Genomic DNA, 13211 nt, shown 5'->3' with positions numbered 1-13211 from the left:
AAGGTGAAAGTGCCCTTTAGCAGGGGACAAATCAACCAAAAAACAATATCAAGGCAGTCTGCCAGAGTTAGTGCTAAAATGCCTTTATTAAATTGGAATGTTCAAGGTCGAACAGATAAAAGGGACTCTGGCGTGTTAAAAAGCAAATAAAAAGATAGAACTTGCACACAAAAAAAGAATTTCTCACTTTCTTCTGTAAACTGTGATGTGACGATTAAGCTCATTCTGATTCAATATGGCTTTCTTCTGCAACAGCGCTATTCCAGCTTTAAACTGGGGATGGGTGGGTGTGTGTGTGTGGGGGGGGGGGGGGATTCAACTTTTCTGAGGTCAAAATACTACAACTGTATAATACAACCGTGTGTATGTGTATCTAAGGGATAGGCAAAAATACTGATTTCACTTTCCATTTATACAGTAACTGATGATAAAGTGATTTCTTATCTTCTTCAATTAAATCTATTGTATAATACAAGCATTTTGTGAGAGGAAAAAAAGTGTGGAAGACTCATTAACTCAAACTTATCAAAGGTCCTAAGTGGTGGAAAGCATTTTTCAAATGTATTTCTTTACCATGCCAATTTTACCATGCCCCAAGTGGTTTTCTTTTTTGGCTTCCTAAAATCTTACAAAATTGAGAAAACTCTGTTAGTCCTTCTGTCCTCATTTATCTTCCTCTTCTTCAGTGGGGTTGGTCAATCGATCTGAAACTGCATATGGGCATTGGCCATTGGCATATGCAGGGAGTGAGTACGCTTAAGTGGTTTATTAGCATTTCTGTAGTCACGGTCCCGTAGCCCGGATAGACGGTGTGGACATGGGGGGGTGACTCAGGGGAGTAGTGCCAGGTTTAATCGATTTGTAGGTGTTTCCAATTGTCTAATTGTGCTCTCCTCTTTATAGTAGCGCCCTGGACCTGGGCTCAGGGTTATACAAATACACTCACAACGCCAGCAGATAGAGAGGCAGAGAGCTGGCTCAGCGGCCCAAAGTTATAAAAGGCTTTGATTTAAACATGTGACAAGAAGCAGACTGAGCAAGGCTGGAATATAGACTTGGCACACTGGCATAATCCTGTATTGTTGTTCATATACGTGTGTGTAGTCAATAAAGTGCAGAAGCTTTAATTACAGATACTGTCTCATCAATGTGTTGGCAAGAAGCCACAGTAGTACGCAGCGTGCTACAGGGACATAACACCAATATTGGCAGCTGGGGACATGCAGTACAGTCAAGTGCCCTCATGCCTTTTTCTCCTTAGTGGGTTTGTCCTTGATCTAAAATTGAACATGGGCATTGATAGGCCTAATTGGATATGCAGGGACTGACAAAGCTGTTTTTCTTTTTCACCTTTCCCAATTTTAAAATGTGTGATGATGATGATGATGATGATGATGATGATGATGATGATGATGAGGAGGAGGAGGAGGAGGAGGAGGAGGAGGAGGAGGAGGAGGAGGAGGAGGAGGAGATGGATTAAAGTTAAGGAAGGGAGATCAGTGCATCAAAGTTGCTAGTCCTGATCTGAACTATATTATTGTTTGTTTGTTTGTTCTTGCCAAGCATCGCTATTCCGGGGCAAACATTCTGTGAAAATTACAGATCCCCCTCCTTTCTTTCTGTTTTTGATTGATCTGTTTTAATGATTACAATGATCATATTTTGGTCCACACAAGAACTATTAGGCCTACATGTTCAAAATGTTCGTGCACTTTTAAACAGATTTTAAACATTACTAGGATACTATACTAACAGGTTATGCTACTACAAACAACTAGAAATAACATAGTATTAAGATGTGAACTGGTGGTGCTGGTTCATGTGGGAGTATCCCATCTGGTCCGAGATGGCTTTTCTTTTTAACGTCCTGGAAACTTCCCAGAGACATCGCTGGAAGCCCAATCACCACAGGCTGCCTTTCCCGTCAGCTAGAAGGGGAGAGTTCCTAGCACCTGGCTCTGCTTGGCTGCCTGGGCGTGAAGCTTCCTAACGGTGCGTACCCGCCACCTTCATGAGAATTTGGGCCAGATGGGCCACCAGCTGCTGCCGCGGACCTGTCATTGCTGAACTGTTCCCAGCCAATGAACCGTTGTAGGACAGACGACAGCCAAGGCTCATTTCTTTATTTCCAATTCCAACCGACAAACGGCTTGTCATTCATGCCCTAGTTGTTCATTCATGCCCGTATGGTAGTTAGCCACAAGAATACATACTTTACACTACAGCATATGCCTAAATAATACCCAAAACGTGTCTCGACAGAGGATCTTTCTATGTGTGTGTGGGAAGATGGATGATTTATCCATGTGTACATGTGTCAGTGTCACAGGGCTTAAATCAGCCATTACCTACCCTATTACTCTATCACACAATAGTCATGAATGAGAAAATATGTTATAAGACACATTTTCAACACATAAACATTTTTCTTAGGTAAAACAACATGTCTACATGTCTACACGTGTGATTAGGGTTAGGTTTAGAGATATGGTTAGTAATGGGGAGAGTCGGAGGAACGCAACGCCGGACTAATGCATGTCAGAAACAACTAGAAGCAGTGCTCTTCCGAACACAGGTCTCCACCAGGCCAGGCGTCCTGGTGGTGCTATAATAGGCCAATGTAAAAAGGGTGGCATGTGTTCTTCACCAATCTTAGACCTTTCATGGCGCCACCATGAGGCTGATTTGAACATTTTGTAGTGTAATTTCTTCCTTGGCCTTTTGCGAATATGCGTGCACAATTTCACTACAATTGCACGCCGTGTTCATGATTTGAGGCATTTTGTTTGAAACGGATCAATCCTGCAAAGTTTGTAGGCCAATCTTAGCCAATCAGGTTGGAATATGGAAAATCAGACAGATCCATGTCGATCACATGACTGTCGAGATACTGCCTACCGATTTGTAGGATTTTTAGACAAAATCTCTAAGAGTAGTGTACAGAAATGTGTTTTGCAAACATCGGCCTCATGTTGGCGCTAGAACAGGGCCATTTGAAAAATGTGGGGCAGAGGGCATCCAGGGAGTGTGTGTGCTCATTTTGGCAGCGACCGGCCCAACGGCGCCGGAGATTAGCTGGTAACAAACTCGAAGGACGGACGGACGGACGGACGCACGCACGCAGGGACGGACAGGGGCGAAAACATACTCTCCCCCTGCCTTTGGCTGGTGGTGACAATAACACGCACCCCTTCCTGAGTGGTGACATGTATAGAGCAAAAAAAAAGAAAACTGTCATTTGTCGCAGTGGCCCCCATAACTTTGACACCTCGTTGGCCCTGCGTTGGATTTTACTCAACACCTGTTAATTGTTGATTGTGTTAAATTTGCTCGATGCTTTCTTGGTAGTAAAGACTTTTTCACCATTTCACCACACGCAGTAGATGCATTGTGATCAATAGCACTTTCAAAAGGTTAAAAGGTCAAAACAGTGGGGCCCACTACATTTCTTGAGTTTCTGGTATGGGTATTATGATTGATCACAATTTCATGAAAGCTTCCCTGCCCTTGATAGAGAAAAGCCATGACTTTACCTCCCAACTCCTTGATCTTGCAAATTCCTTGCCGATCCTGCATGACTAAATAATTGTAAATGAAGGAAGCTGCTCAGACCTGTTTTGATCTGCTAACTGCCTAATCAGAATTTAATTTCTTTCTTTCTTTATCAGGATTTGGTTGAAACTTCTGACTTGTTGAAATTTCATGCTGATCCCTCAGATCTCTCAGTGTTGATCGGTTCTACAAAAAGGAATGGTTTATAGATGAATGCCACAAAGTAATTAACTGATTGCCATTAGATGTCACTCAAACAGCATTGTTTGGCATTTTAAATGTACCCAATCACTATGACAAGCATTTTGTGGAGCAGTGTAGGAAATGGATCACGGTTTTCTGTGATGATTAAGTCAATATTCTAAAACAAATCGAGCAGTAATAGTTCAGGTAGACACAGAAGGCAGGAGGTGTACACGTTCAGCCTCACCTCTCCCATTCTAATTCTGTGACAAAGTTAATACAAACACCCACGACTGTCCACATTCAACCTCACTCATCTCCCTTCATTCTCATTCACCAAGCTATCACATATGCCCCCAATCTAATGGTTCATTTAGCCGGCCTTTTTAACCAGAACACTGTTCACTATTAATGTTCAGCAGTGGTCAAAGCTTTAATTGTTCCTGCAGCTATTTGTGACCAAACGCCCTCCGCCTCCCCAAGCTCCTCCTGTTCCATCTACTGTAAGTTAAATGCATGATTTTGTGGATTGTATATTGTTATATCTGTGTATCTTAAAGTGATCCCTGACTAATACGACAAATATGCCTTAATACATTATAATTGTCCTCTATAACTACAATGTAAAATTAAAAACATCTCAAATATTGTATTTCTTCTAGAAATAGCTAATCTTTCAGTCAATAGGGGAAATGCCTGTCGCAAGTTGATGATGTCATAAATGTTATGTGTGGTCTAATTGATGGCATGCATGTGCAAAATAAACCACAAACACATTTGAAATATTGATTTGATGCTCATATTAACCATAGGAAGTATTACGTTTGTTTTTATTTGCACATTCATTCCATAAATTCCATAGGGATAGATCACAAATTACATTTATGACATCATCAACTTGCGACAGGCATTTCCCCTATTGTGTGAAAGATTAGCTATTTCTAGAAGAAATAAAATATTTAAGGTGTTTTTAATTTTACATTGTGATTATAGAGGACAATTATAATGTATTAAGGCATATTTGTCGTATTAGTCAGGGATCCCTTTAACGTATGCCTTTGAAGGGCTCAACATTTAAATGAACGTTTCTGTGGATTGTATGTTATATCTTATGCTCTGCTTCTGGGTGTTTGTGATCTCAGATTCCGTGTCATGCTTGCGCATGCAGATAGTATCACAGGAGCAGAGTCACACCAACAAACTGAATGCAATAGCATTGCAATAAATGGTTAATCCTGAGCTGAAGTGTCTAACTGAAAGGCTATTCTGTGCAATTCATTAACAGAAGAATTATGTTTAACTTTGACCTGTATGAAATGAATCATTTCATTTTAATGCCTGCTTACCGGTACGTGCCAGGTTTTGTCTGATGTAGCTGATGCTTTGTCACATTTAGAGTTTCATGGCTTGTGCTCTGAGGCCATGCCTATTGCCCAGTCTGCTGCTGGATTAGCAAAGTGAAATCCTATGATTCTGCTTTGTCGTATACTTCTCATCTTTTTGTGTTGTCTGCCCACATGTACCCTCTCCCAGTCAACATTTTATACATTTCATAGTTCATCACTGAGTTCTGGTTCTGAACACATCAACCCTTCTCCATCAATGGCAGTACTGCTGCTTGCTCTCAGTTCCATCTTCGCTGCAAGAGAACATCTAGTAAGTAGTTTACTGAGCAATAATCCTTCTGTCCATCTCCTGCACAGTGGTCTTAAAAAACAACACCCAGGAGGAAGAGATAAATGACTTCCCATTACTCTTCCTTTAATCCCCAAATTGACGCCACCTTCATCAAGGGTTTCTCAGTCCGTATAGTGTATTTTATTTGAAGTGCGGTGAGTTTTGTTCAGGTTCAATCTCATTCAATCCCATGCATGACCGTACCAATTATGATTTGGTTATTGATGCGTCCTTCATGCGCCCCATTTCACGATTATGTTCAAACGCTCAAAATCAAACAGACTTGGGCTACTCTTGTATTCATTACTCATACTAACACCACGGACGTGCAGAGAATGTTAGAGGCAGGGGCTCAAATTTCTAAAAGGGCCTTTTGGTGAAAATATTGAAAATAGCAGACCTCCAAGCTCACAACGCGACGCGTTGTGAGCTTGGGGTTCGGCTATTTTCAGTACTTGATACCACACTAAACCAAGCATAAAAAAGGCAATACTGGAGACGTGGCATACGGCATGGATTTCTACACAGTGAGGGCAATTCTTTCAACATAATATGATGCATTTAGTTCAGGAGAGTTTGGACAAGGCAATTCTCTTGAATGCTGCCTTCAGGTATGGCATGGAAAGAGGGCATTTGCAATTATTTCACCATAGTAAAAACTGCATTCATGGTCTGGAAAGGGCACTTTTTTACAGACGGATAAAAGGGAAGGGGCTCAAGCACCCTTTCATGTCTATGTGTGCACGTGTCTGACTAACACTGTATTTTGACCTTTCTCCTCCATGTCACGGTATCTGCAATGCTGCCCATCTGTGTCTATTGATTCCCGGCAACGCCATTAATTTCCTGGTTCTGCACCAAACTCTGCCAATGCCGCGGGCTGCATCCTCAGCACGGCTCTGCTGGCTCCTTTTGGACCGGCGCAGCTACCACAGCAGGCTGCTGCTAAATTCAGAAGTGCCAAAGCTCAAAGCCTTCGGCCTTGATGGCCTGGCCTGCTGCATTCAAGAGCTAATGCTCAATACCAAGGGCATTATTTAAACTAAAAAATGGATGAGCACCTAATGTGCACCGTATCGCTCCCTTGAATGCCCTTGCTGTTGCTGTGTACCATATATTAAATACTCTAAATCATATGCTTTGCTGCTGGGGCTGCTGCTGCTGCTTCTATATTTAAATGTCATATTCTGATAGTGTTTGCCTCATGCTGCTGCTGGTTGATAAAAATACAAAAGAATAAAAATTTCAGGTGGTGTTTCATTAAAAGCAGAATGTCCTTTCCTGATCCTGTTGCGTGTGCAATGGTTAACCACTTCAACACTGGCGTCCAAATTGTGGCCATGTCATTATAGGCAGATTAAAATCACACGAATGTGAAGTGAGCGGTGCTAGAAAATACTGTTCCTGAAGAATTCTGTCTTACCTAGTATTTATATTATAGGCTATATTGTATATCACGTGAAGCTTGACCAATCCTCAAATCCTTTATATTTTCCAATCAGAAAAGAGAAAATTGCAGATCTCACCATTTTAGCTATTTTCTCCATTCTCCATTCAAAATGGACAGTGTATCAATGACTTATTTTCCCCACATGGACATACACACAAAGTCACGTATTGGAGCAGTTAGCACTGCTCAAAATAATTGAACATTCATTCTTTCCAAAATAGCAGCTCACAATGCAACCTTGTGTGATGTGTTGTTTGCTTGTAGACCAGCTATTTTCAAAATAACTTTTGAGGTTAAATGGTTAAGTGGTTAAGTGGTCAAATGGGATAACACTGGGTCAAATGGGATAATTCCTATTGTCAGGCAACAATAGCAGGGCTGGATTAATCATTGGGCCGGTGGGGCCGTTGCCAGGGGCCAGTGGCTCTCAGGGACCCTTGGGGGAACTGGGTTGTGTGGTCATTGACAATTTACTAAAATGAAATGTATACATTAATTAAAAATCAAATGTGTGGGCCCCTCCTCTGTTGTCTACAGGTGCTTTCTTGGCCCACAGATGATCATCATGGCTTAACATCCAAGCTGGGTAGTGCACGTCGGGAGGGAAGGGGGGTTATGGTGGAGGATGGGGGGCCTTAAAAAATGATCGACCAGGGGCCCTCACGGGGGATAATTCGTCCCTGACCAATAGGTGCTCTCTTATACATATAGTTTTGGAGCTTGCTACTTTAATGATTTAAGGCGGAGTGTCACGTCAAGTTTGTGCCACTAAGCCAGTATAAATCCCTGATTGGCTAACCCGACTCGTCGGTTTAACTGATTGACTGATTGACCTTTGCGTAATGTTTGAGCCGCATAGCCGATGGAACGACTAAATGGAACGACTTTCGCGACATGCATGGCCCCAGGTAAGCCAGGTTGCCATACTAGGTATTTTAATCCACATACCTGAGTGGTCCTGACTGAAATGAGCGTCGGTCATGAAATGCAAAGAGCAAGTTAAGTCGGGGAAGTGTTTCTGGCAGTCAACCTCAGTCAACCTCAGGGGGGGGGATTCCTGGTGTTACAGCAGCAAATAGTACAAAAGAAAAAGAAGTTACTGTCCACTTGCGGACACACACATACAACTTCTCAAACACACGCATGTGACACACACACAGCACGCGCGCGTGCACACACACGCACGCACGCACGCACGCACACACGCACGCACGCACGCACACACGCACACACGCACAAAAGGAGCAATACAACAATAAAGTATGCTCGCTCGCAAACACTGGCTTGTTTGCAAACAGTCCACGAATGGGGAGTGTCTGGGGCAAAGAGGGCACGGTTGGGAAATGTCTCAGGCACCATTGTATAGTGAAGTCTGTTGGCTGTCAGCACAAAGGGACGCCTGGAACTGCTCCGTTTTCTACCGGGGGAGAAGGAGTCTCTGGCTGAATGCACACACAGTTCACACACCGCGCAATGGAAATAAGCTCTCAAGTGTTTCGTATTTCATTCTTTTGACAGTGTTTTTGCCAATACGTGTGTCAGATGTCAACCAGTCACTTCCCCCTGCCACGGCTCATCTTAGAGGGGATGCAGCTTCCCCAGCACAACAAAGAACAGTGTGCTGGCTACCAGTGACTGACTGGTAGAACATCTGTAGCAGTGGTTCTCAACCTTTTCAGGCCGCGACCCCCAAAATAATCATATTTTAACTGGGGATTTTAACAGGAAGAGTTGAGGCATTACATTTTGTACGTTGTGTACTTCCAGTTCAGTTTTTATCCACCCCGAAGGCAGAGGATTATGTTTTTGCTCCTGTGAGTCCGTCCGTCCGTCCGTCCGTCCGTCCGTCCGTCCGTCCGTCCACGTGCGTGTCTGTGAACAGCTAATCTCCACGTGAAACTGTGCCCGCACACTCCCAGTAGGCCAAGGAAGAATCACTGCAACAAATGTTTTATATTTGGTCTGATGGTGGTGCTGCTGTATAACAGGCTAATTTGCGTTTTGAATTGAACCGTAATGGATGATGCAACTTCCCACGTAGGCCACGCCCTTTTCCCCCTGACAAGACTTTGGACCATTTCACGTTTTATTCAAAACACACTTTGTGCAACTACTCCCACAGATTTTGGCCAAAATGCACGCACATTGGTACACATTATTCATCTCTGTGGTCACGATATATCTGTCAGCTTCTTCAGATTCCTTTCTGATTGGCTACAAGGTGGCTTTCAAAGTATGACAGAGGGGCCCGTTTTGTCCACAAATCATGAATGTAGCATCTGGTTGCCACAACACTTTGCCCACAAACTGCTGGTAGGCCAAGGAATAGTCTCCACTGCAATTGTTCACGTTTTGGCCTATAACTTGAACCGTGTAGTACGCAGGTCTAACTTTTGCAGTTTGTTATAACACACCCAGTAACTTTAAATGGGGAGCTCTGACCTCTCCCCTGATGCTCAGCTCAATGCCTTCTTGCTGTGCATCATGCTCTGCTGCTTCTACTGCTCTTGCTGCTCTTAAAATAATTGCAATTCATCCTCCATCGGCTTTCACTTGTTGTTTGAATCTGCTTTGATGTGTACTATACAGGGGGATTCAGTGAGCCTCCAGTAGTGTGGCTCCATGTAGCACGCTGCCTGTTTTCGGTACGTTTTAGCACATTTGTTGCATTCATGCAGGGAATAGCTAAAAGCAGAGGTCTGATATCAAAAACAAGATTGTGAGGAATATGAAATGATAAAAAAAAAAGTTTCATTACAAATATATTGCAAGAGAATGAATGCACAATTTTGACTCACTTATGCATATAAGGTCAAGAATTTCCACTTGTGCACTCTAATAAATCCAACACAGTTTATGGTTAATAAACATAATTCAAAATATGCTCCTCATTGACTTACAATGTACGGTCAAACAGCTCTCTTTCATCCAAAAAAAGTTGATTCAGACAATATAGAACAGTGTTTCATTTTGGGCTTCCGTACCCCCTTTTCCTGATTGCTGAATCCAAGTACCCCCCTTTAATCGACAACAAGATTTTAATCAGAAAATACTGACATCCAATTGGCCTGGCCTGTAGTCCTTTGTTGGGTACCGGGACAATGCAGGAATATTTCTATAGTTGGAGCACCCGAGCTCCCCAACCTTATGGAGCGGTTTAAGAGGTTCCTTGAATGGGGCAGCTAGCTGTTCGGCACACATCCTCAGCACCCGGTGGTTAAAGGACCAGGTCACCTCTAGGACAACCAGATCTTATTTTATTGTTGTTTGGGACACGATCAACACAATCCTAAGTACTTTTTTGTGTTCAATCTGTGTTTTTAGATATTTTAGGATTTCAGCATGCTTGTAGCATGCTACAACTGGTCATATGATGCATTTTGCATCATATGACCAGTTGTAGCATGCTGAAATATTAAAATATCTAAACACAGATTGAACACAAAAAGTACTTAGGATTGTGTTGATCGTGTCCCAAACAACAATAAAATAAGATCTGGTTGTCCCAGAGGTGACCTGGTCCTTTAATGTTGTCACGGCCCACTACCTTCCTCATTGGTCCACATGTCAAATTTCCGCTCCAGGGGTGTCACACCAAATTCTTGTCCCTGGGTACAAGGATTCACTCACATGTTGTGCTTTAATGGGGATTCATTGGGCGTGTAATTGATTGAAAATAAGTCATTTTTGGGTTAACAACTACGATTTCCTGGTTCATCCAAGGCTTTCTATTAGAGATGCAGAAGTATACCCTTTTCCTGGGGATGAACCTGACCTCTCCTCACACAGTGCCTGATGTAATCTGTTATAACATGACATAGGTCTGTGTACCCTGAGGAAGGCATCCCAGTCGGTCGTCTCAAGTTCAAAACTCAGCCACTCCTCCGCCTCCTCTCTCTGTGACCGTTGCTGAACACAGAGATAGACAGGGAGACATGACGGAAAGGGGAAGATAAAGAGGGAGGGAGGGAAGGGGGGTGAACGAGAGGGACAGAGACACAATAACCCGGGCATTGAAACCCTAACCTAAACAAATTGATACAGCGCACCGGGCAACTATAAATCACTGGTTCGCAAACACTGGGTCGGGAGTCGGGACCCATTTTGTGGGTCGCGGACACATTTTTACAGGTCCCTTAATTTTTCGTTTCCTACATTTGGTTTTTAATTATTATTATTGCAAAACTTTTTCAATAAACATTTCCAAAAAAAGAAAAGCTACATTTTTCATGAAATAAAGTAATTTCATGATTAAATTAAACTAAAAGCTAATAAATTCCATAAATTAGAAAACAAATGTTTAAGAAGCAGTGAAAATATAGCCGATCTAAAAGCTCACAGCGTAGCGCGAAGCAACGCACGCGGTGTGAGCTTGTAGATCTGCTGTTTTCATAGTCCTGGGCAAACGTCTAATTTCTCTTTTGCGTCACAGAGTTTGGGAACCACTGCGACCCAACCACTGTATCATTTATAATATAAATGATACATTTATGAGACTGGACCAGTTGGAAGCATTTCTGTTGCAATTTGTGCTGGGTCATGTTTGTACAGTATGATTCCTGTACTGGCACCTCATCTTGTTTAAACTTTCAAGAGATAGGAAGTCAAGCTGAAATGGTGTAGAATCAAATGACAAAACGAGCACAGGTCTCCACCAGGCCACACAAATCGGCCTGTTATAGCGCCACCATGAGGCTGATTTAAAAAATGTGGGGCAGAGGTTCTGAATTAGCATCCAGGGAGTGTGTGTGCTCAGTTTGGCAGCGATCGGGCCAACGGCGCCGGAGATTAGCTGGTAACAACCAGGCCACACAAATCGGCCTGTTATAGCGCCACCATGAGGCTGATTTAAAAAATGTGGGGCAGAGGTTCTAGATTGGCATCCAGGGAGTGTGTGTGCTCAGTTTGGCAGCGATCGGGCCAACGGTGACTGAGATTAGCTGCTCACAAACTGCGAGGACGCACGGACGGACGCACGGACGGACGGACGGACGCACGCACGGACGGACGGACGGACGGACGGACGGACGGACGGACGGACGGAGGGGAAAACATACTCTCCCTCAGCCTTCGGCTGGTGGAGACAATAAAGATAAAAAAATACATGATGGTGGACTTTTGCTTCAAACTGAGCAAATCTCATAAAGGAAGACTTTGTGTTATAAAACAGTCTATGTGTGGTGACACCATGGTGGATAATGGATAGAGGTCAGAGAGAGGGCATTTATTGGCATTTGTTTATGGTCTTGAAGGCAATTTTCACACATGAATAATTCACACCGTATCAAATTAAATAGGGCTGGTCCAAATGAGAGTCTAAAGCATGTGGTTCTCAACCTGTGGGTCAGGGCCCCCAGGGGGCAGCCATCCACACATGATTTTTGTGGGGTCCCCAGATGGCAAAGAAGTGACAATTTAAGGTCGTATAAGACCTTTTTAATACCTTAAAAAAAGAAAAAGACCATTACTGCATCAATCAACAATATAGGCTACTATCAAATGGCCAAATTGTCAAATAATATATATTTTTTTGAAAATAGCCGATCTACAAGCTCACAGGTGTTGTGTGATTGTGTTGTGTGCATAATATATTCTGTGGAACCGAGTCAAACTAAATGTCATGCTTCAACTGCTACAATTCCGTGCTTATGGGTGGTAGTGGTGGGGCGGGGGGGAGTCCCCAGTTCAAATAGGATTATTTTGGGGGGGTCACATCCTGAAAAGGTTGAGAATCACTGCTCTAAAGTCATCAGGAATTTAGAAAATACTTTAAATGCACAAAGATTCATGGGTCGAACACAATAGAGCATGGAATAACTATCAAAATGAAGTGTGTGGTCCAACACCAAGTGTAAAACTAAAACTTGGTTCTCAAAGTGGGGTCCGGGGACCCCAGGGGTCCTTGAGGGGGTTCCAGGGGGTCCCCAGCCAAATGCAATGGACCCTTATGAGTAGGCCTATATGTAACTCAGAGAGTGTCCATTTGGTTCCATTTGTAAAATTGACATTAATTTTACAATATAAATTGTGGTCTTAGAGATAGAAATGCCATTAAATGGGGGTTCGTAGCCGTTGCCTAATGCATGTCAAACTGGGGGTCCTTGAAATTATAATGGTTCAGAAAATCACTGCTGGAGCCGTAAAAATCTTCCCTTATGGGGGTCCCTGAGGCATATTTTCAAATGGGGGTCAGTGAGCTAATAAGTGTCAATTTGGGTGTCCTTGACATGAAAATGTTTGAGAACATCACATCTAATATTAAACCAGGCCATAAATGCAGTGGTGTAAAGTAAGTAACTAAGTACATTTACTTAAGTAATGTACTAAGTACACTTTTGAGCTATTTGTA

This window comes from Nannobrachium achirus (genome assembly GCF_963921795.1).
Source record: "Nannobrachium achirus genome assembly, chromosome: 4".
In the NCBI taxonomy this organism is placed as follows: Eukaryota; Metazoa; Chordata; class Actinopteri; order Myctophiformes; family Myctophidae; genus Nannobrachium; species Nannobrachium achirus.
The sequence above is the reverse complement of the archived record's forward strand: the minus strand, read 5'-3'. Positions refer to the sequence as shown.